We start from the raw sequence: 23309 nt of genomic DNA, 5'->3' as shown, positions 1-23309 counted from the left end.
AAAGTTTTTTCTCCTTTTCATTATTTAATCTTAACAGAGCCTTGTTTTCAGTTTTGTCATGGAGGACAACTATTATAGCAAGCAATCGATGAAATCGAATTTTTCGAAAGTATCTGCGCTCGTATATACAGGCAAATTTACAGCTTTTTCAATTGTAATGTGAGGATTTTCTTCACCCCAGTAAACACAATTGTGCCTATTGACAGTTCCATTAAGTTTGAATTGGGCTTCATCCGACCAAATGATGCACCCATAAATCCCGGTTCACATATCACCATCTCCTGAATCCATTCACAAAATTGCAACCTTCGATCTGGATCGTCGTCATTTAGCTGTTGCACCAGCCTCGGAATGTAAACACGATACTTGCCTCTCTTCAGAATGCGTAGCACGCTGCTAGCACTTACATCACTTTCACGTGCCCCTTGCCTTGAAGATTTGTTAGAAGATTCATTGGATGGCCTTCTCGATCATGTGACTTAACACCATTAGATTTCTTATTCTTGTTTATGAAATAGCTATTAACTGTCTATTGCTTTATCTTCAGTTTCGACAAAGTTTGTTCTCCTTTTCATTATTTAATCTTAACAGAGCCTTGTTTTCAGTTTTGTCATGGAGGACAACTATTATAGCAAGCAATCGATGAAATCGAATTTTTCGAAAGTATCTGCGCTCGTATAAAAATTTTATATCTCGGTAACGGTAGATCCTATGGGATCGCCGTTGGTACAGAAATGATCATCGTAGAAGAAAAAAATTTTTTTTGTCTGTTTGTCCGTTCTCCGTTCTTGTCTTTTGGTTTTTCCTGAATAACTTTCGAACCCTTGGCGCTACAACATTGAAATTATTAACCACGAGGCATATAAACTTATAAGAAATGGCCCTGATCCGACGCCGGTATCCATCTTTTTTTCCCGATTTTCGACTGTTTTTTGGACCTTGTTATGAAACACGATAAGTGTCCGAAATTTGAAGCAATCGACTTCATAATTGGCACATATATATGCAGCTTTGCCCCGTGACGGAACCTATTGAAAATGGTGGGGCTGGGAAGTCGGGAAGTATTCTGAAAAAATAAAAAATCGCGTGTGCAAGGGTCTACAAAAAACTTCATTTTTCAAAAACTGTTTTCGAGACCAAAAAATTCTTTATCCAGAAGACGCGGAAGATGCGGCTCAATAAACTTTTATTTTCGACAATTTTTCAAAAATATACAGGGTGCGCCACAAATTCAAAAAAACTGAAAAAATGGTCTCCGTATTATTGAAAATTGGTTATAACTGAAAGACTATGATTCAGATCTCACTTTATTTTATATTGCGATATAGCCCGCATAGACAGAAAAAAATTTTGTATTTAAGGTTTTCACCTATTGTACAGAGTGTTCCCGATATTCTGTGCTAAATGAAAAATGTGTTAAGTGTCCTAAATTTGCAGATATGAACTTCAAATTTAGCAGAGAAGTAAATGTAAATGTAAATAAAATTTTACCAATTATTTTTTAAAAATGTTAGAAAAAAATTTTTTTTTGGTAAATTTAACTTCCAGAAATATATGTTTTCCTCCATAATTGTTCATTCGATTGGCAAAATTCTTTAACCGGCAGACGCAGAAGATCCAGTGCAACAACATTTATTTCGGGCATTTTTTCGATTATATACAGAGTAAATTATTAGCCGCAAATCAAAAATCGTAAAAAATATTGCTAATTGGTTCAAACGGTGTCATAAGCCGCATCAAGACCTACAATTTGATATTTTGAAAAAATCCATATTGAAATCGTTACTTCGGGCACTGTCAAGACGCGATGACGTCACTGATTATTACGGCGCACTGCATGGTTTCAGAAAAAACTTATTTTCTCGAAAACCATTTACTATTTTCCAAAAATTCTTAAACCAGGAAGCGTGGAAAATCTAGGGCTATATCCTGTACTTCGAATAATGATTGTATCACATACAGGGTGTCTCGTCTATGGGCAAAAAATCTAAAATATCCTAAAAATTTCCGTTTTCGTGGGTAAATTATTGGCGATAAATGAAAAACCGTTAAAGATAGGATAATTTTATTTGCACAGTATCGTAAGGCGTGTCGTGAGAGAGTTTCAGGTTTCGTCGATAATTCGGGGGCGCGAGATATTTGAAAAAATATCACTCGACAACGCTATTATTTGTGCAAATTTTAATATTTACCGCTGTTTGCTGTAACTTTGTTCGACGAGATGTGAAGGACGTTTTATACAGGGTGCATGCACAATTAAATTACATCGATTTTCCGAAAGTTTCATAGTGGTCCGCAGGAGCACGATAAAAAACAATACGTCCCTTTACTACACGAAACCGCGAAGTTCTTTGCTTTTACCATAAAAACCTGCTTCGCGCTACGAACTTGGCGCGCCCAGTGACGATTTTTCGAAAGCAATCTTGTTAATACTACACTATAGTAGGACAGGATGTAACAAAAAATTACAGTTCTTTTCCTAAATTTAATAAGACAGTTAAAGTCTATTTCAGATAGGTGTAGAGTAATAAAACCTCATTAGAAAAGCGTCTACAGAATGACCCAAACAAAAACATAAGTCACTTTTATTGTTTGACATTTGGTTCGAAAATTCAAGATTTTTATCCAGTCCAGGTTGCACCATTCTTGTTTGTTGTTCCTTAACAAGGAAATAATTTTATTTTAACAGAATAAAAATTAGGAATTACGTATCTTTATTTTTTTAAACGTTATCTCTTCTTGACGCTATAATTAGCAAGTGGACAGTCCAATTTTTCCTCCTCTTTTCGGCAGTTCTCTGGTGTCATAGCCTCAATGCCTAAAGGCATTTCAATTTTATTTACTTTTTCATAAGGGAATAATCAGGCAATATATTATGTAAGATGGTCAGTGGTAAAAAATTAAACAAAGCCTATTTATTAGTACCGGATTTATAATGGGGATTAAAAATAACTAGGTGTATGATCAACACCGAAACTGAGCGGGGTTGGAAGGAATTTCCAGTTACACAATAATAGAAAAAACACAAAACATTGTTTATAGGAAATAAACGGACCATGCGAAAAATTTAAACCAGTTACGTACCTACTCTACGCTATTTATGTTTCCCTTTATCTTGATTGTTTCTATTTCGCAAAAAAACTTTTCATAACAAATTAATCAATGACAAGTTAAGTTTTATTTTGGCACACTTATTCCGTCGCACATCACTTGACAAACTGACACTTTGGCTACAACATACCCGGTTAGTTTTGGTTAGTTGCAACTAAAGCAGAACATGCCCTAGTTGCAATACGTCGAAATGATATTATATCACGATGACCTATAGCGTTAATTTATTTATTCATTATTTCCACCCCCGCAATAATCTTTAATTTATTTAAAACCGGATGAGCTAATTTCGCCGTTAGACAGTCTAAATCTGTCACCGACCATATCGCGATAGAGATGCGCTGTTGCCGCGCTTCTGGTAAAAGCATCCCCTTGTCTCATAAATATTGACAGCCGTAAGCTGTATAACGCTTTAAACGCAATTAACCTAAATATGCAGAGATTTGGTATTTACGCCTTCGGAATTTGGCGAAAAGGTCGCATAAAGTTCACATTTTGGTTGGGTTTTTGTCGTAAATTGCGGCTGTCAATGGTCACAAAAATAATCTTCTGCGACTGAAAAACCGAAACAACAGTTTTTCTGGAAAATCAAATACGTACGTAATTTTTCAACTTCCACAGGCTACTGTAATATTATTTACCAAAATCTAGAAGTTCTGTAAATCATGAATACTTCCTTATTCGATCTCTTTGGGAGGTTTGATTTTTACAATGGCAAATGAAGATGGACGTTTGTTCCGTGATGTCACAAGACAATGAAGAAATATCGAGCAGTATGTAGAAACAAGTTGCGTTTAGTACTCTTTATGTTATTTTACTCCAGTCGTCATTTTCTCATATAACCCACAAAATTTAATGAATTTCAATGGCTAAACATGCTGGGATGTTCTGGTTAGTTTTGGTTAGTTTGTTCATAGATATACGAAAGTGACCAATTGCTTTTGAATGGGATAATCCAAGGGTGGTCATTAACATACAGTGCAACAAGATTTTTACCTAAAATTTCGGAATGCAAATTCAGGTAAAATTGTGGTCCGAAATAGAAAAAAAATTTATACCTACCTGTGTTTAATATTCTTTGGTTTGGTATACTACTTAGATTAAGTTTATTAGTAATCATTCTTATTTGGTGTGTTGAATCGTGTGCGAATTATGCAAAATATGTGCGAGTCTAGTGTATCTAATGAGATTCTCCCGCCTAAATGTAGAAAAAACTATTCTATTGAGACTAAGGAAGTTATAAATAATGTTTATTTGGCTCTCATTGAACATGGTGGCAACACAGGAATAAAGCGTGCCTACATTAGATATATATTAGGAGGCTTGAAAAAGATGAAACCGGTGTTAAATATGGCAGAACTATCTTATGGAAGTGTATTCAACACATGGGTTTTAGATTTTAAAAAATTGATTAAAGGCGAGTTTTAATGGAATCTTTTAGAATTCGGAAATGGCGACTGGAATATCTGGACAAAATTAGGATTTACAGAGAACAACAAGGGCCAATTATTTACTTGGATGAAACCTGGTTCGACACTTATGATACCCGGAAAAGGGTTGGGACTCAACTGATAAGTGTTAAACAAACGCGCCATCAAAAAGAGGTAAAAGAACAACTATTTTGCATGCTAGCTCTAAAGATGGTTGGATATCAAATGGACTTTCTCTGTCGGCGAAAAGTATTAAAGATTCTTCTCTGGATTACCATGAATACACCACCGCTGATTTATTTGAAAGTTGGTTTAAAAACAAACTAGTTCCAAACATTCCTCCTAATAGCGTAATTGTAATGGACAATGCAAGTTTTTAAGATCCCTCCACAAAGTTTGACAAATTCTGTTAAACATATAGAAAAAGCAGAACAATCGTATATCCATATTGCAAATAATAATAATAATTAGAACAGGCGATGATAGCGATAGTGATACTGATATATTATGTGAATAATTTTAAGTAATTTAAGTAGGTAATAAAAATAATTTGTAATTTTATTTTAGATTTAAACATAAATACATACATAAATAAATATTGTTCAGTATCTTTCCTAACAAAACCACAAATAATTAAATTTTAAGCAAAGTACGGACCTGTTCGGCCATATTTCATTCTTTCAGCTTGCTCGGGTCTTTCCTTAATTCGTATTAGTTAGTCACTTTCTTATATCTATGAACAGACTTTACCAGAAATAAATTAAATTTTTTAATACCGAAGCATAGAATAGCTTTTTTTTAACTTATAATAATTCTTTGCCATATGATTTAAAAATCACAATGGCTTATTCCAGCAGTACTATTTTAAGAAATGTATACATACATAAATTTATAGTATTTATAGTATTCAACACACACATAACGTAACTTAATGGTATTTACGATGTCCAAAAGTCAATATTTCCGGGGATACAGGGTGATAAAAGTAATTTTATTTTTCGTTTTCTGTTACTTACATTCACAATTATAAAAACATGTACACAAAAATCGTTGGTGGAATCAGTTTTGCAATAACTTGTATATGGCGCCACCTGCACAAACTTTTTTGCAAAAATACCATCATATTTTTTTGTATACTTTTCAAATTTAATTTCTGATAAGACCGGGCCATTTTTTGGTCTTTTGTAAGTAATAAAGGTATTATTGTATTAATTTTAAGCCGTTTTTAATGAAAAACCAAAATAAGGAAAAAACTTCAAAAGGGTTTTCTTCTTCATTTTTGGCAGCAAATGGTGTGAAAATAATTGTAATACAGATTCTTTCGTTTTATTGGTGTAAATACTTACGCAGAACTTACTCTAGTAGCGTCACTTAACCGACGAACACTTATCATCATCACGAACTAGGATTTCCTCTTCCTGATCTAGTTCAATATTTATTGGATATCATTCATTGCGCTCTTTTTGACGAATGTCTGGACGATATCTGTCAGGGAATATATCTACATTCGCAGGGCCTCTATATATAGCAACTACCCAAATAGCACAAGGACATCCGTAAAACGTCCTCGGGATATCTGACGGGACATAGCCTATATCCTAGGGATATTCTGTTTCAGCTAAGGGACATCTTTAAGACGTCTCAAGGATATACGATGTTACTAATTGGAACGTCCACAGTATATCAGATACGTATGTCCGTAGGGATGTTTGTTAGAGCATCCTAAGGATAATCAGTTATATTAGTTGAGACGTCGTTAGGATATTCGACTGTGAAGATATAGGATCTTATTTAGATATGCCAGTGGACCTCACTTATTAGGTTATTTCCAGCAGCCTATGAGAAATATAGGAAATGTAATGTCCAGTAGTCCAATTTGTTGTACGACAACAAAAACTCTATCCCAGTATTTGGTACTCGCGTGTGATCGAATTAACCTATGGTTGGTGAAGTCATCACTGGAATTGCAGGCGATATTTGAAATGCACAAGGTTTTTCAAATTAATATTTAATCTTGAATTTTGCTTTTGATGATAAAAGTGAAGGACTGCCGATTGATACCATTAATAAAACACTTTTTTTCTATTCTAGATACATTGTACACAAAATTGTAGGTATCTAATATAGCAAAAATATAGAACAACCTAACCTAAAGTATCTTAAATATAGAGTAATATACTATATCTTGAACTAAACTCTAAAAGAATAACTAATATTTGACAGGTTTTCTGTCATTCTTTTTGGAAAGTATCTCTGTTCAGCGAAGCAGCTATTGAATTCTCACATTCTTTTTATGTTTGTGATGTGTTTGCCTTCTTATCCGCATCTGAAAAAAAATTTAGTTTTAAGAAAAACAGGTTATATATATATATCAGTACTTTATAAAAACAAATAAAAAGAACGAGACTGGTATCTTATATGTTTAAAAAACAGATTTAAAAAATCCCTTCATCCGTCTTTTACCGGAAGACTTGATTTGACGCTGATAGTACTCTCACGAAAGTGATCTTAGATGCTAATCTCCACGATGATGTAGGTACATAGACATTTATCTATTTTAATTCATTAAATACAAAACTCATTAAACTCTCATCGGTAATATCTCTTTCATGAGAGTAGGTACCATCGCGCACAAAAAAAAATTGAACAAATATGACTTTTCAGTTTGACAGTAAAAGCCTATTTCCATGCAATATTTTTTGTCAACTTAAAAATTTTCCTAGTTTTTTTTGCTCGTGATGGTACCTACTATCACCATGAAAACAAGCCTTAAAAAATAGGAAAAACGTGAATTAACCCAACAAACATTTTTAATGTGAAATTTGTACTTTATGCAGGGTGATTCCTAAAATTAATACTTTGTTTTTGAGAGCTGATTGTTGCATCCATTTTAAGAAAAAACATACTAACTATACTATATAATTAAAAATATAATTTTGTTCTGGGGAATTTCTCTAACATTGCTTATTTAAAATAACATTAGTTTAGTTTTGTATCACTAAATATAACTGCTCAAAAAACATGAAGAGAAAGTGGATTTTATTTTTGTTTTCAAAAACAAGGCAATAAGTTACGAAAAGAAGTCTAGAATAAAAAAAGATATGTAATCTGAAACCTATAATATTTAGGTTACAAAAAAGTCAATTTTACCTTAACTCGGTCCAGCAATCACTCCTTAAAAAAAGTATCAATTTATCAATCGCCATAACATATATTTTATATTATATATATATATATATATATATATATATATATATATATATATATATATATATATATATATATATATATATATATATATATATATATATATATATATATATATATATATATATATATATATATATATTCTCCCGTATTGATTCACGGATGGAAAAATGTGATGACACTATATTCCGGGATATCATCCGTTCGCTCGTTGAACTCCGACTGGAATTCTGCATCCGACTGGAATCCTGCAGACGTTTTGCCAAAATCTCACTTGGCTTCTTCAATGCTCGCGCTCAATGAGATAGCAAGATCAGGCAGCGGCAGCAGTTATGAGTTTGAAAGACAAGCTCTGACCCCGCTGATTTCAAATGAACTTGCAATGAAATTTAATTGGATAGGCATGAAGAAAAAATGAGAAATTTTCAAAATTAAAATCGGCCAAATTAATATTTGGTAAGTTGGTATCCGTTTTGTCGAAGGCAGGTACTAATTTTCTTCAGTTCTTTATCTCTGTTCCTCTCGTTTGTGAGCCTGAAGGACCGAGCAATTAATGTATTTGCCACTGCCTGTATCTGTGATGGGTGGTGATGAGATTTAGCGTTCAGATATCTATTAGTGTGTGTTGGTTTTCTATAGCAGACTGTTATCCTCTTCAAGTTCTATTGTAAATTGAATCCTTGGGTGAATGGAATTCAGATGATCTAGGAATTTCAAAAGCTCCTCCTTGCCAAAAGGCCATACAACAAATACGTCATCAACGTATCTTGTCCATAGTTTTGGCTTCAGATTTGCCTTCTCTATTGCTTTCTTTTCGAAGTAAATCATGAAGAGGTTGGCAATCACAGGTGAGAGAGATGATCCCATTGCTGCTCCATCTATTTGTCGGTAAATTTTCCCGTTGTGCATAAAGTAAGCGTTCTTCAGGCAATGTCTTGACAGATCCATTATGTATGGCGGAAGATCTTCGTTTTCTTCTATAAGCAAGAGTGCCTCTTCTACTGGAATACTCGGGTAGAGGGATTTGACATCGAAACTTGCCATAATGTCGTCCTTGTCCATCCTGAGAGAACCTAAAATCTGAGTGAAATGTTCTGAGTTTTTAACATAGGAATCTGCCTTTTCCACTATAGGCTGAAGTGCACTGGCCAGATGTTTTTCCAGCTTGCATAATGGTGAGTTAAAGGCGCTTACGATTGGACGCAGGGGAACCCCGTCCTTATGGATCTTTGGGAGCCCGTAGAATTTTGGGCAACGACTCGATTTTTCCCTCGGGATAAGTTTCTTCTTTGTATCCTCGTTTATTGATGAATCGAGAATTTTGGACATAGTTGTTTTTTCCAAATATGTCGTGGGATCTCTGGTGACTAGTTTGTATATTGGGTCGTTCAAAATATCCTCCAATTTTGCATTATAATCCGACGTATTCATGACGACAGTGGCATTTCCTTTGTCTGCTGGCATTATTAGAATGTTTTCGTTTTTGTTTAGATTCCTTAAGGCTTGCATTTCTTCTCTGCTTAAGTTTGGTTGCGGTGGTTTTGACTGTCTTAAGACTCTGGCGACATCTTGCCTAATTAACTCCGCATCTTGTTCGTCTATGGTGGAAAGACTTGCTTCGACGTTGGAAACGATCTCTTCGACGGGTACTCTTTTTGGAGCTATTGCGTAGTTAAATCCTTTCTTCAGTACGCTGACTGCTGTATCGGAAAGATGGTATGCTGAAATATTATGAACTGTACTGCTTGGGTTTGTATTTGGCACTTGTCCTGATTTTTTGGAATTTGACTGAAGGATTTCTAATTTCTTCCACAGTTTTTTTGACGTGATGTCCTTGTCTTTCTCAGTGCGCCATGATGTTAATAATTCTATGTGCCCCCCCACGCACAAGCAGCACCGTTACCATCTCCGGCGCAGAGTATAAATACCGCACACACCGCCGATAACCTCCCAGTGTTCGAAGTGTTTTCGGAGCGCGAGCATTGAAGATGCCAAGTGAGATTTTGGCGAAACGTCTGCAGGATTCCAGTCGGATGCAGGATTTGCAGGATTCTAGTCGGATGCAGGATTCCAGTCGGAGTTCAACGAGCGAACGGATGATATCCCGGAATATAGTGTCATCACATTTTTCCATCCGTGAATCAATACGTGAGAATATCATACACCTTTACGGGAAGGAGACCTTTACAGCCACCAAGTGTTATGAAAAACTAAGACAAAGGAGGGTTATTTCGCTGTGCAACTTGAATTTTCTTAAAAACTGCCGCAACCAGAACTTGCTGCCAACATTTACAAGGTTGTCTTATCATACACGCACCAGAAAGACACAAGCTATCCTGGACAAAGCTAGCAAGGCCCTACTCCAAGACCAGATCAGGCGTACCCGGTACGAAATTAGTGAGACTGAGCTACAACTTTTCAGACTCTACCTGAAACTGAGCAACAAGATCCATCAGTTGCTGTGGGACCGCATAGAATTATTAACATCATGGCGCACTGAGAAAGACAAGGACATCACGTCAAAAAAAATGTGGAAGAAATTAGAAATCCTTCAGTCAAATTCCAAAAAATCAGGACAAGTGCCAAATACAAACCCAAGCAGTACAGTTCATAATATTTCAGCATACCATCTTTCCGATACAGAAGTCAGCGTACTGAAGAAAGGATTTAACTACGCAATAGCTCCAAAAAGAGTACCCGTCGAAGAGATCGTTTCCAACGTCGAAGCAAGTCTTTCCACCATAGACGAACAAGATGCGGAGTTAATTAGGCAAGATGTCGCCAGAGTCTTAAGACAGTCAAAACCACCGCAACCAAACTTAAGCAGAGAAGAAATGCAAGCCTTAAGGAATCTAAACAAAAACGAAAACATTCTAATAATGCCAGCAGACAAAGGAAATGCCACTGTCGTCATGAATACGTCGGATTATAATGCAAAATTGGAGGATATTTTGAACGACCCAATATACAAACTAGTCACCAGAGATCCGACGACATATTTGGAAAAAACAACTAAGTCCAAAATTCTCGATTCATCAATAAACGAGGATACAAAGAAGAAACTTATCCCGAGGGAAAAATCGAGTCGTTGCCCAAAATTCTACGGGCTCCCAAAGATCCATAAGGACGGGGTTCCCCTGCGTCCAATCGTAAGCGCCTTTAACTCACCATTATGCAAGCTGGAAAAACATCTGGCCAGTGCACTTCAGCCTATAGTGGAAAAGGCAGATTCCTATGTTAAAAACTCAGAACATTTCACTCAGATTTTAGGTTCTCTCAGGATGCACAAGGACGACATTATGGCAAGTTTCGATGTCAAATCCCTCTACCCGAGTATTCCAGTAGAAGAGGCACTCTTGCTTATAGAAGAAAACGAAGATCTTCCGCCATACATAATGGATCTGTCAAGACATTGCCTGAAGAACGCTTACTTTATGCACAACGGGAAAATTTACCGACAAATAGATGGAGCAGCAATGGGATCATCTCTCTCACCTGTGATTGCCAACCTCTTCATGATTTACTTCGAAAAGAAAGCAATAGAGAAGGCAAATCTGAAGCCAAAACTATGGACAAGATACGTTGATGACGTATTTGTTGTATGGCCTTTTGGCAAGGAGGAGCTTTTGAAATTCCTAGATCATCTGAATTCCATTCACTCAAGGATTCAATTTACAATAGAACTTGAAGAGGATAACAGTCTGCTATAGAAAACCAACACACACTAATAGATATCTGAACGCTAAATCTCATCACCACCCATCACAGATACAGGCAGTGGCAAATACATTAATTGCTCGGTCCTTCAGGCTCACAAACGAGAGGAACAGAGATAAAGAACTGAAGAAAATTAGTACCTGTCTTCGACAAAACGGATACCAACTTACCAAATATTAATTTGGCCGATTTTAATTTTGAAAATTTCTCCTTTTTCTTCATGCCTATCCAATTAAATTTCATTGCAAGTTCATTTGAAATCAGCGGGGTCAGAGCTTGTCTTTCAAACTCATAACTGCTGCCGCTGCCTGATCTTGCTATCTCATTGACCTAGCAAAATAATAAAAAAACAAGGCATAATGTCGGTGGACTGCCGAACAATGGTTCGTTCAGGTTAGAATTTATCAAATCTTATGTTATACATTACCATAAAGTTTTAATTACATGAATTATTAGATCTTCAGTAATAATAATACCATAAAAAATAACTAAAATGAAAACACTGAAAGCAGTAAGCACAGCACACAAAATACTCAAAATACGCAAACAAAAACAAGGCTGAAAAGATGGCGGACGACGAGACAGAGGAGAAGCCAACTAGACTCGAACGAGTCCGTCACGAACATCCATCCATTTTGATACACCCTGTATATATAAGGCTGTATATTAGGCATACAATATATTTCAGTATGGTTGCGGTTGAATAGACTTAGGCACCAATACGAAATGGTTGAAGGAATTACTCGTTAAAGATTTCACCAAAATCATCCAATGAGAAGCCTGCTTAATTATTGCTTTTTTTTTCGCAGATAGTCAGTAAAGGCGGAATTTGGACGAATTTGTTCGACACTGGTAAGTACTTTCTTTTCAAATACTAATAGTAATACTAATACTAATGAGCCATGAGACAATCATCAGTCAAAACAATGATATTCGGTTGGGCAGTTTTTCAGTCTTTGGTAATCCTTTGAATAGTTCGTTAGCAGCAAATCAAAATTGGCTATTGTGCATTCAAAAAAAAATATATAGTCTTACAGTCGCGCGTTTGAACCTTCGTGTACACGCCGAGTAGATACCGGAACAATGGCTGACGCCATTAACTAAACAATTCATGCACGAGAGTGTTCTTGCTCTGCGGTATCTATTTGCAACGAGGGCCGTTATAAATCACGGTCAAGCTGTGTGTGTATCGTCTCTCCCGAGAATTATTGCAATTAAACGTTTAAGTGATGGAGTACAATCCACTCCACTCCGCTCTCTCTTGTTATCTCTCTTTGCCCGCTACGTACACCCAAGTAATTTCGACTTTGCGGCTTTGCGCAAAGCGGTTTGGGTGATTGACGTTTGGAGATGGACTGGTGAAGTACGTTGTTCATTAAAACTCGGAAACATTGTTAGCAAAAAGAATTTCTACGAAATGCATCTAGAATATTATAGTCAAATCGCGTAAATAAACCAAGTCAATCAAAATACAAATTGGTATAGTTAAATGGAAACATGTAAATGGATAAACTGACTGAGTTAAATGATTTTACATTACAAATATTAAAAAATGAAACAATATACTTATGTCAAAAATTAACTAAATTTTATCCAGTGCTAAACTTTAAAAAAAGTGAGTTGAAAGTGCTTTTCTAGATCCAATGCATTGAGCATGATCACGTTTCAAAAGGTAAATTTGGGGGAAGTTTTAGGTAGCTTTACGTGAAACATTCATTTTTAATTTTATCTTGGTTTCTCGCCGCTTTCCCCGGTAAACTGACCTACTTATAATTAATATATTCGTGGATATAAGTATTTTTGCGTAGTGTTTCTCAGAAGATTTTTTAGTTCCTTGTGCGTCTCCTTTTCAGAGAATTGGTCGCATTAGTTTTTTGTTAGAAAAATTATCTAAGGTACAGAATTGTTGCTTTTGAAGTGGTGAAAAAACTTTATATGTCTCTTTGCTAAAATATATGAAACAACTTACCCTACAGACCTACTTGTTTTAAATTTTCTGTAACGTTGAAGGAATATAAATTAGTAATAATAATGTTATAAAATTGATAAAAAAAAATTGCAAATAGATAAAAAAAAATGCCATTTTCTACTCTCTATTCTAAAATACCCAGTAATGCAGGAATCTAAGTTGATTTCAGTTTCGTGGTATTTTGACATTTGTCAATCAAATCAAATTTGTGACTAAAACGCCATTTATTAAACTTCTTGCATAATATACTATTATTTATTTTTACATCAACCTCATTTTTTTTTGACAAAGTGAATCTATTTTTGTTACCCGACAGATAAACTAGAAGAGAGGTTACGAACGTAAAATTAAATTAATTGCAACTTTTAGACACGGTATTGGAAAATATACAAACCAAGGTATTTCAGTATACTTTAAAAACATAACAGTGTATAACCGAGACATTTTTTAGTGGAGAGTGAGTTAGTTATTTTTTTTAGTTTCCCAATAAAAAATAATTATATTCCTATTGATATCAGTCATTTATATACAATTGTTTGTAGGTACGACCGAATTAAAATATCAAATATCAAAAAAAAAGATTTAATGCTAAGTATTATATATTTTGTAGAAGCAGAAGTTGAAGAAGTCAACAGGATGATTGACGAAACCGACGCAGGAGGAATCCAGGAGATTAGTAAATAGTATTACAGTAGCCTGTGACAGTTTCTTGGGAAAATATTGTCTTTACTTACTTAGAAATTTTCATTTTGACAAATCTTAGCCCAAGGAAAAATCAATCAACAATTATTAAATACGTTAATTGGAGTTTTGTTTATGGTCAGGTTATATTTCGGTAATCAAAATAGGGACCCAAGAATTGTAGGACCAAAATTATTGAAACTTATAATGTGTGGAAGCGCAAAGCTTTGGTGCCGAAATTAGCTGTGTGTACGTAAACGCGAATAAATGGCCAACTGAAGATGCGATATCCCTTTATTAGTTATTTATGTATATTAACCTCGGTCGTGATTGGCTAATTATTGTGACAATTGTCGGGATGGCGCGTTATTCCGTTTTTTGTTTTTCGCAGAACCGGCACGACAACGTTTTTAATTGGCGCGGCATTTCGTGTTTTTTTCTGTTCGCTTCGTGTAATAAAGTTTTTTTTGGGGAAATGCGACTTATTACGTCGATATAAACTTCATCGCCTCGCGGCGAATAAATTATCGAACCGAAATGGAAAAAATGTTACATTTACGAGTAAAAAAACCCGTATTCGCCGCGCTTGGATACTCCCATTGGCGTATCAAACAAAATAGGGTGTCACGAACATACTAAATAAATTAAAAAAAAATAATAGTTCGTGAACAAAATGGCGATTATTTTTCATTTTGTACTTTTTAACTAAAGTCATCTCGGCAACGCCATACAAAAAAATTATCTTCTACATCTATTACCTACAATAATTGTTTTGTTTTCTACTTGATTTTTTTTAATTCAGTTATATAAAGGGGGTCGACCTGAATACAAAACTACAGCCCCATTTTCTTTTGCCACACATTTGGCGTCACTAAGGCAACAACTAAAACCAACCAAATATAAAAAATAACCCATCTTCACGATTTATTTAATTAATTTACATAATTAATAAAAATTGACACAAGCGGAGCGAGTGTTTAATAAACGAGTGACTTAAAAAGTTTACCGGACGTGTTGCATACTATACTTTTTCTACGACCGTCAGTTTTCGGTTCCATTTTCGCAAAACAACACGAATACATTCACTGACATGACCGTCAGAATTGACAAACGTCAAAATTCAAAGCGTGGGAAATATATCTGAAAACATTCGATTTCCCCCAAATCCGTGCGGTAAAATCCCGGAAATGTCCGAAGTGGCTCGGATTCATGGGAAACGAAACTGACGTGGTAAAATGACGCTTCCCGCACGCTAGATCGGTGGGTAATTAGGTATTTTACAGACGTAAAAAGTAAAAAATATATATTTTTAGCTTGTTACGATTTTCAGCGTAAGGTGATGCCACCGTTTCTAAAATTTTGTTAGACACTCCCAGACAACAATGCATTCATCCATCGTAGTCGAAATAATTATACAAAATATTAAAGAAGGTTTCATTAGCCACACAAACGAGTGGAAAGCTAACAACACCTGATTATCGTATGGATATACACACCGCACAGTTAATCACAGGGTTGAATTGGTAAGGAATGATAGAATTCATACCCAAAGAATACAGCACAAGGTCTGAGAAAGAAAAATTACACATTTGCGTTTTTCTTTTAAGTTTGTATTTAAAGTCACTTCATATAAAATTTTAATATATGTTACGTAGTTAGCAAATCTGAAGTAATATAAAGAGTCCAAACGGAGATGACTAATTTCCGAAGTTATTTCTGTTTCTGTCAAATGTATTTTATACAAATAAATTACCAAATTTCATACAGTAATCTAAAGAGTGAAAAAGAAATGGTACTTTTCCGAAAAAAAATTATTGAATTTTTTCGCTGTAATTAAGTCAAAACGTTTTATCCGCCAGATTTCAAGTAACCTAAAGTTCAGAAAAAGAAAATGGCGCATTCCCGAGAAAAAATTGTTTTATTTTTGCATTCAGGAAGACCCTCTTTATATGATTAAATGAAAGCATTTTTATTTACTAGATTTTAAGTAAAAGTAGTTTTGCTAACATTTCACCAATAATTAATGTGCCACCTATCTGGTTTATTACATCCGAAATATTGTACATGGTTCATTTTATTGTTTAATTTGAAAAAAATAATTAATCTTGCAAAGTTCCTCATTATTTTTACTCCGGCTTGCATATCTTATACTAGCCCATCCATTGCAAAAAGATCAAATTATCGAACACCTCTAAAATAAACCATTAACCCTACCAATAAAATCCTTATTTGTACAAAAATCATTAACTATTCCGATAGATGAAATAGTCAAGATTGCACATTTTCTCCTCTTCTTTAATGACTTGCCGGATTGTTTTTGGCCAATTCTTTGGTGTCACTTCCCCAATGGTTTGATTAAATAGTGGCCTAAATTGTTTCATTTTGAATATCGTGTTGTGTCTTGCTACAAATTCTTCAATTGCACTCGCACAAGTTCTGCTTTATTGTTCTGCTATATCTGCCTCAACTTCATACTTATAAGGATTTTCGTAATTGGCAAACAATTTCATCGCTTTCCAATAAAAGTGCTTTACTGTTATGCTTTTCCCAAGCAAAATTTTTCAAAGTGGTGAATAAAACTTTTCTAGTTAACGACATAATACTGTCATTTCTCCCTTAAAATATTATATAGGGTGCGTACTTCTTAAAAAAAAAGGTGAAGTTTTGTTCGAAATACACTTTTGGATTTTTCTGGACTAAATTTCGGTTATTTTTCACACAGTGATAGTGAAGTAAGTATGTTTTAATTACGTCATTTGAGTATCATTCAGTTTCTTTTACTCCGTCGTAAAGGAACATAATAGAAGATTACATTAGCTATTTATTGATTTCAACCGGCGTACGACAGTATAATAAGAGTTGAACTTAGGATACCCAAAAAACTGATTAATCTCACAAGGGCTTGCGTGAATGGAGATTTAAAGAAAAAAGCAGTTAACAGTGGGCTCAAGCTGGGAGGTGCACTGTCACCACTGTTCTTTAACATTGCTCATGAACATGGGCAAAAAGCCAATACAGAAATACTGCTATTTAGAACAAAGGAACCCCGGGTCATATTGGCATTCGTAGATGACGTGAATATAGTTGGGAACTCAACGACTAAGGTTGAGGGGAGTTCATCAAGTTGGATAGTTCTGTTGAACAGATCGGCTTAATAATCAACAGACAAAAGACATGGTAAAAGCAAAAACAGAACGAAGAGACAGAATAGGTGAAAATGGACCAATATAATATTCAGACGGTTCAGGAACGCGAAGAAAAACCTGTACCACATAATCATAAGACCAATCATGACATATGCATTTGAGACCTAGGCGCTGACAAAACACAACGAATCAATAAAAGAACGAACAATGAAGTGGAAGAACGAAATCATCATCCGGATATTGTCAGAATAATAAAATCACTCAGAAGCGCTGGTTTTCTTAAAAGATAAGAAAATCAAGTCTAATTAGGCTAGTGTGGGAAGAGGTGCGGGATGGGAAAAGACCTCTGGGAAGGCCGAGATTGCATCGGAGAGACAACTTAACATGGGACTTAAGAATTCTGAGGTTAACTACGCTCACGAAATTATGATGAATCGCTATAGATGGAGGCACTTTGTGAAGTCAGCCAAGACCCACTCTGGGTTGTAGAGCTCCAGCGAGAACTAAAGGAATAATCAGGTGAGATAGTAAGTGGTCCAAAGGCCTTTCGTTATTATCAGATTTCTAATATCGATAAAATTAATGTAGATAAAATATCCTATCTTTTAGTTTGGTTTTCGCCAGCACAGTATTTCTTTAATTTGGGGTGGGTTGTTGTCATTGTCACTTTCAGTTAAGCTGTGAAGAAGCCAACAGAATGATTGGCGAAATGTTAGCAAGTTCGATTCAACAACAACTGACGCAGTAGGAATCCAGAAGTTTTGTACATAGTATTACAGTATTTCTTTGTTTGTTATTTCTACATGTAGTTATTGAAGGCTATCTTTACATTATTTCTTTTAATGCGAGACGAAATCAAAAGGAAGCAGCTTTGCGATGGTTCCTGGAGTTCGCGACTAGTTTTTGATGCGTACCGACGAAAGGTCACTAGCATTAGGTATTAGACGATTAAACGAAAAAGTCGTAAAAGATGTGGGTAACGCGGAAAGCCGTACCGCGTACTCTTTTTTAAGAATACGAAAGACTGGTTATAGACTACTTATTATGGTCTATATACAAAACGAGGATGAAGTTGTACGAGGTGCAGTGTAAATAAGAGATAATAAAGTTTTATTCAATTTGCCACAACGTCGGACTGTATTTATCTCCACATCCCTTTAGACTAATAATAAATTAACCTACATTTTGGGGGCTCGTCCTGGATGATGATAGGAAATAACTTATAGTCAGGACGTCGATGTAATTTAAATCGGCAAAGTAGCAAAGGTTTTTTTTTTAAACTCTTATCAAAAACCAGTGAACATTTCAACTGAACCATTTTTATGTTTTGTCTTTGTTACGGAGAGGTAATACATCTGCTGTCCGAGATACCCAAAGAACAGGCTGCCTTTGTTCCTGGTCGGTTGCACCAGAGAGCAAATCCTTAATATCAGGCAAACAATAGAAGAATCACCATCTGTTTGATAGTATTTGACAGGAGAGAGGATATGTGGGGGTATCTCTCCCAAATTGGTACCCCAGAATACCTCATTAAACTATTAATAGGCCTATACCAAAATAGCACTGCGAAAGGCAAAGTCAAAGGGGAATTGACCGAATCCTTCCGCGCTGGCAAAGGAGTAAGGCACTGCTGCGTTGTGAGTCCACTTTTGTTTAACATCTATCGCGAGTTCGTAAAGCCACGGAGGGTTGGGAAGGGGAGCAGTATCTGGAAGAGTCGAGAGATGATAGCCATGTCTACAAAGATGAGACTCGTCAAACCCTTCGCATTCTCAGTCTTCCTTTATGCATCGGAGTGCCGGACACTCAAGGAAACAGACAAACGTGCTATCGATGCTTTTGAAATGTGTTGCTGGCGAAATAAGCTGCGTATATCATGGACACAGAGAAGAACGAACGAATCAATTTTAAATCTGTTAAAGATCATCGTTTCCGAACGAATCACATCCTTTTTTGGACATGTCGTTAGAAGAAACGGACTAGAAAAACTCATTATTCAAGGGAGGTGCAAGGAACGAGAAGCCGAGGAAGATCTCCAGTCAGATATGTGGAGCTCATTGTCAAGGAAACTGGAGTACCGCTCAACGAAATGAAAAGACCTCACAGATCGCAGACTATGAAGAAGAATACTTCGAAACTTTCACGTATTGTTTCGAGATGATATGGTGATGGCAGCTGAGGGTGTTGGAACTATTCCTAGATTACCAGCGAATGTAAATAAAGAAGCCACAAAAAGGACGCACGATGTCTATTTAATGCTGTTGGGAGATCTAGACTGTCAAAAATGTTTTATGTAAAAAAAAACTGGAAAGTATAGTGTGAATGAAGTTTACTGAAAATATCTATTTAACAGGAGATATTTCTTATAAAGTACTACTATTAAAAGTTAATTTAAAGAAAACAGACGGTTCTTTCCTGCCTAAAAAATCGTTTTTTATTATGTAATACAAGCTTTAGTAATATTGGTAATCAGAATTTGTTTTCAAAGTGCAAACGGGCAATTTTGATTATTATTTTTCTGTAACTTTCGGTATTTCCGAGTATCAACTTTGTAAAATGTTAAATATTTTGATTTTTACCTTTCTGTTTGGTTAAAGAAAAAGAGAAAAACTCGTATGCGATCAAGTTTATCGACGATACAGTAAAAGTTTAAAATATTAATTCCACTTTTTTTTTTTTAAAGATAAATAGGTGAAATTTCAAAAATAGAGCAAAACATATCGAACGCTAAATTAAAGGCCCCTGAGATTTTACGCAAGGTTTTATATGGTGGTAAAAATAACCAACCTCGAATTGCGAGGCGAAGAGTGCGTAAATTTTCGTTTTTTAAAATAGATGAAAATTCTGTACAATACGCAAAAATAGTTGACGACATAAAAGTTGGGTTTGAACTCAATGGTTTTGGATTATGATGGTGACAAAGATCGAGTTATTGATAGAATATGCAGCTTTTTGCATAATTTAAGGAGCAGGAAACAACGTGGAAAGGAGGAAAGGCTAAAAGTACGTCACGACGCTTTTAACGGACGCGAGATGAAATCAAAAGGAAGGCGCTTTGCGGTGGTTCCTGGAGTTGGCGACTAGTTTTTGATGTGTACCGACGAAAGGTTAGAAGTAGGTGACGACGCTTAGGTATTAGACGGTTAGACGAAAAAGACGTAAAATCGCTGAAGTCATACCGCTTACTCTATTTCTTTGAATAGACTAATTATTATTGTCTATATACCAAATGACGACGAAGTTATTGTGCAAGATGGAGTGTAAATAAGAGAAAATATAGTTTTGTGTAATTTTCTACAACGTTGGACTATATTTATTTCATCACCCCCTTAGACTAATGATAAATAAACCTACAATAATTTTATCGCTCGAAATTTACCTGCGCTTATGGTCTATAACGGGACTGACCGGAACAGGATACAATTTCCCATTTTATTACTCTACGCGTTTCTGAAATACCCTATAGACGTGCATACAATTCTGGCTGTATCGTAGCGTTGCTAAACCCTTGAAGAATTTATATTACTTTATCACAAGGACTGTGAAATCAAGAATAAAATTATCAGGATTTCTGGGATTTTTAACACATGGATAAGAACAGGAAGAATAAGAAATGGATTGGGAATATCTTAAAATAAAAATGGTTTTTTTCGTTTTATGTCAATGTGGCACAAAAAAAAACACTTTTCTTGACTTTAACATAGACGTGTCCGCGCCGCCACTGGCACTGGGAACGCGCGCGTGGGTCGACACCGCGGGTCCCAGTTCCCTCGGATAAAATAAAATACTAATTAACGGCTAATAACGTTTTTTTTTATATGTATATATATAAATGAACCTCGAAACGTTCCCAATAACGGCCGGGCGGCATTTTTCAAATGTCTTCGTTTGGTCAGTCTGCTGCGGGTTGATTGACGTCTCCAATCGAACGATAATCGAAGACGATGAGAAACAACGCGAGCCTTTCGGGAAATAATTACGTTAAACCGAAACGACGTCGTTCATTTAAGGACGCGTGTGTTCGTTGACATTTGGCCGAACGAATTTGTGGGTCCGAATCCGACGTGATTGCTGTTGATTGTGTGCGACGTGATTTCGACGCATCTGCGATAAACGTGCGTGCATTCTTCTCGCGTTGTCTGGTCTTAATTTGAACTATTAAATTGTCTGGTGCGGTTAGAGAGTGCCGCCACCCACCACGTGTCGTTCCACGATGATGTATAGCATTAACCCGATAGTCGAGTCGAACGAGCTACAATAGATTGCTGCTTATCTTATTGATAAAATAGCACTTGACTCCTGAAATCGTAGTTATAGTTCGCCCAAACATATACCGTTTTTACGACGTAATGCGGTAAATTTTTATGGCCTAACCGCGGGCCTGCTGGCCTTGGGTTTCTCTTTGTAACCCTCAATAAATAGATTTGCAATACCACAATGACGTTCCAGAACCGTACTTCGGTATTTCGCGCATGCAAATGCTGAAAGCTGATTTGTGTAGACTTTCATCGGCGAGATTCCTCTATTATTATTAGTCCATGCAGTGAAAAATTAATTCTTACTTTAAAATGTGCGTTATAAATATTACGGAAGGAGTAAATTTAGCTGCAAAAAATGTTAAAATATTTATAAAAAACTATAAAACTAACCAAAACTAATTCTACATCAAAATACTCACTATTTTCACTGGACATATTATTTCTATCTGACGGACAACTTGTCCACATTATACTTCTTATCAAACGTTGTCGTCTCAACAATTTCCAATAACTGCTTCTTTGTGTAGGAATTTTCCAAATACATATCATTTTCAAGCAAAAAAAAAAATATTGAATAACTTTTTTAGTCGATAATGAATTCGGTATTTCTTCCGTTTATGAGAATTGGTAGTTGGCTTGTCTATCACGTCAATACTGTTTGGTGGAATATTGGGAAGCAACTTTTCAGAAAACCATTTTCATGAATTTCTTGGATTTTTCTCAAATATCGTGTTCTCCACTCCGAAATTCTTCTTGATACAATTAAAACTTGATTGATGGTTTTGCAATAAAAACCAATTCTTCGTAAGAACGCACGTAAAGTCTCTTGGCAACAGTCAGTGTTCAAAACACTACGCAACTCTTCACGTAAAGTTTTAATTGTTAAGACAATATTCTTCTGATACACATCATATTTCAACCGTCTCACTGTTCTAGCATAGTGCATGTCAAGTAGACTTTTTGGGACCCCAGGATCTTTCCGCGTTTTTCTTTCTTGGACACCATGTCACGTATTGTAGCATACGATGTCGATTTCAGAAACAGAAAATGTTTTCGAGTCTTTGAACCATTTGAATTTAACGGATCATCAACGATTATTGCGTCATCGATCACATTCTGAACTTTTTCGTAGCTGGACATCGCAAGACTGTCTAAGAAAATTGAATAACGTTAGTATTTGGAAAGAAATAAATTGTAGTCATTATTTTAAACCCCTAAATTGAAAACCAGTTTAAGCTTTCTAATGTGTTTTTAATATAGGAGATGAGCCTATGTAATCAACTTGAAATCGAGCTACCTTAAGTTGGGACTGTTCTAGGAAGATTTATAAAAACACACTAATATGGATCAATATAACAGTTTAATAAAAAAATCCCTACTCTTAAAATACACCGCCGTACGGCATAGTTCTTGTTGGCTAACATCTTAAATACGGCCCTGGCTTGTAGTAGACGTGCTGAAACGAATGGTCTCTTCCGCTTTACAATAGGCAGGTCTGAAACTCATTCCGAACTTGTGTCAGCCCTACTGCTTACTCGCAAAGTAGCATTAGGGCCGAGTACCATTTGCCTTTGATACTACTATTTTGTCTGTCGACCCTTCTAATGTCTTGCTCTCACATGGTAGCTATGGTTTTTGTTGTGACACTCATCTCATGCTAATAGACGATCGCTAAAGCAAAACAAATTGTTTATTATCTCACATCTGTACTCAGTGTGACCAAGATAATGATGTTCATCATGCTCTATTTTTCCATATGGTCGTGAAAGATACTAAATTAATTTAAATT

The 23309-nt window shown here is 35.6% G+C and overlaps 1 protein-coding gene across 4 annotated transcripts in view; it reads left to right on the top strand.

The window, feature by feature from the left end:
- The window catches only part of LOC132708277 (protein madd-4), a 535295-nt gene that overhangs the window by 108640 nt on the left and 403346 nt on the right, over positions 1 to 23309 (top strand). For all 4 annotated transcript variants that reach the window (XM_060680501.1, XM_060680499.1, XM_060680500.1 and 1 more), the window contains exon 2: positions 12275 to 12317. The gene's annotated coding sequence lies outside the window, so the exon portion shown is untranslated. The remainder of the gene's footprint in view (positions 1 to 12274; positions 12318 to 23309) is intronic.

This window comes from Cylas formicarius, unplaced genomic scaffold (genome assembly GCF_029955315.1).
Source record: "Cylas formicarius isolate icCylForm1 unplaced genomic scaffold, icCylForm1.1 PGA_scaffold_10__41_contigs__length_53128322, whole genome shotgun sequence".
Taxonomy (NCBI): Eukaryota; Metazoa; Arthropoda; class Insecta; order Coleoptera; family Brentidae; genus Cylas; species Cylas formicarius.
Note: the sequence above shows the minus strand (reverse complement) of the source record. Positions and strands in the feature narration are given on the sequence as shown.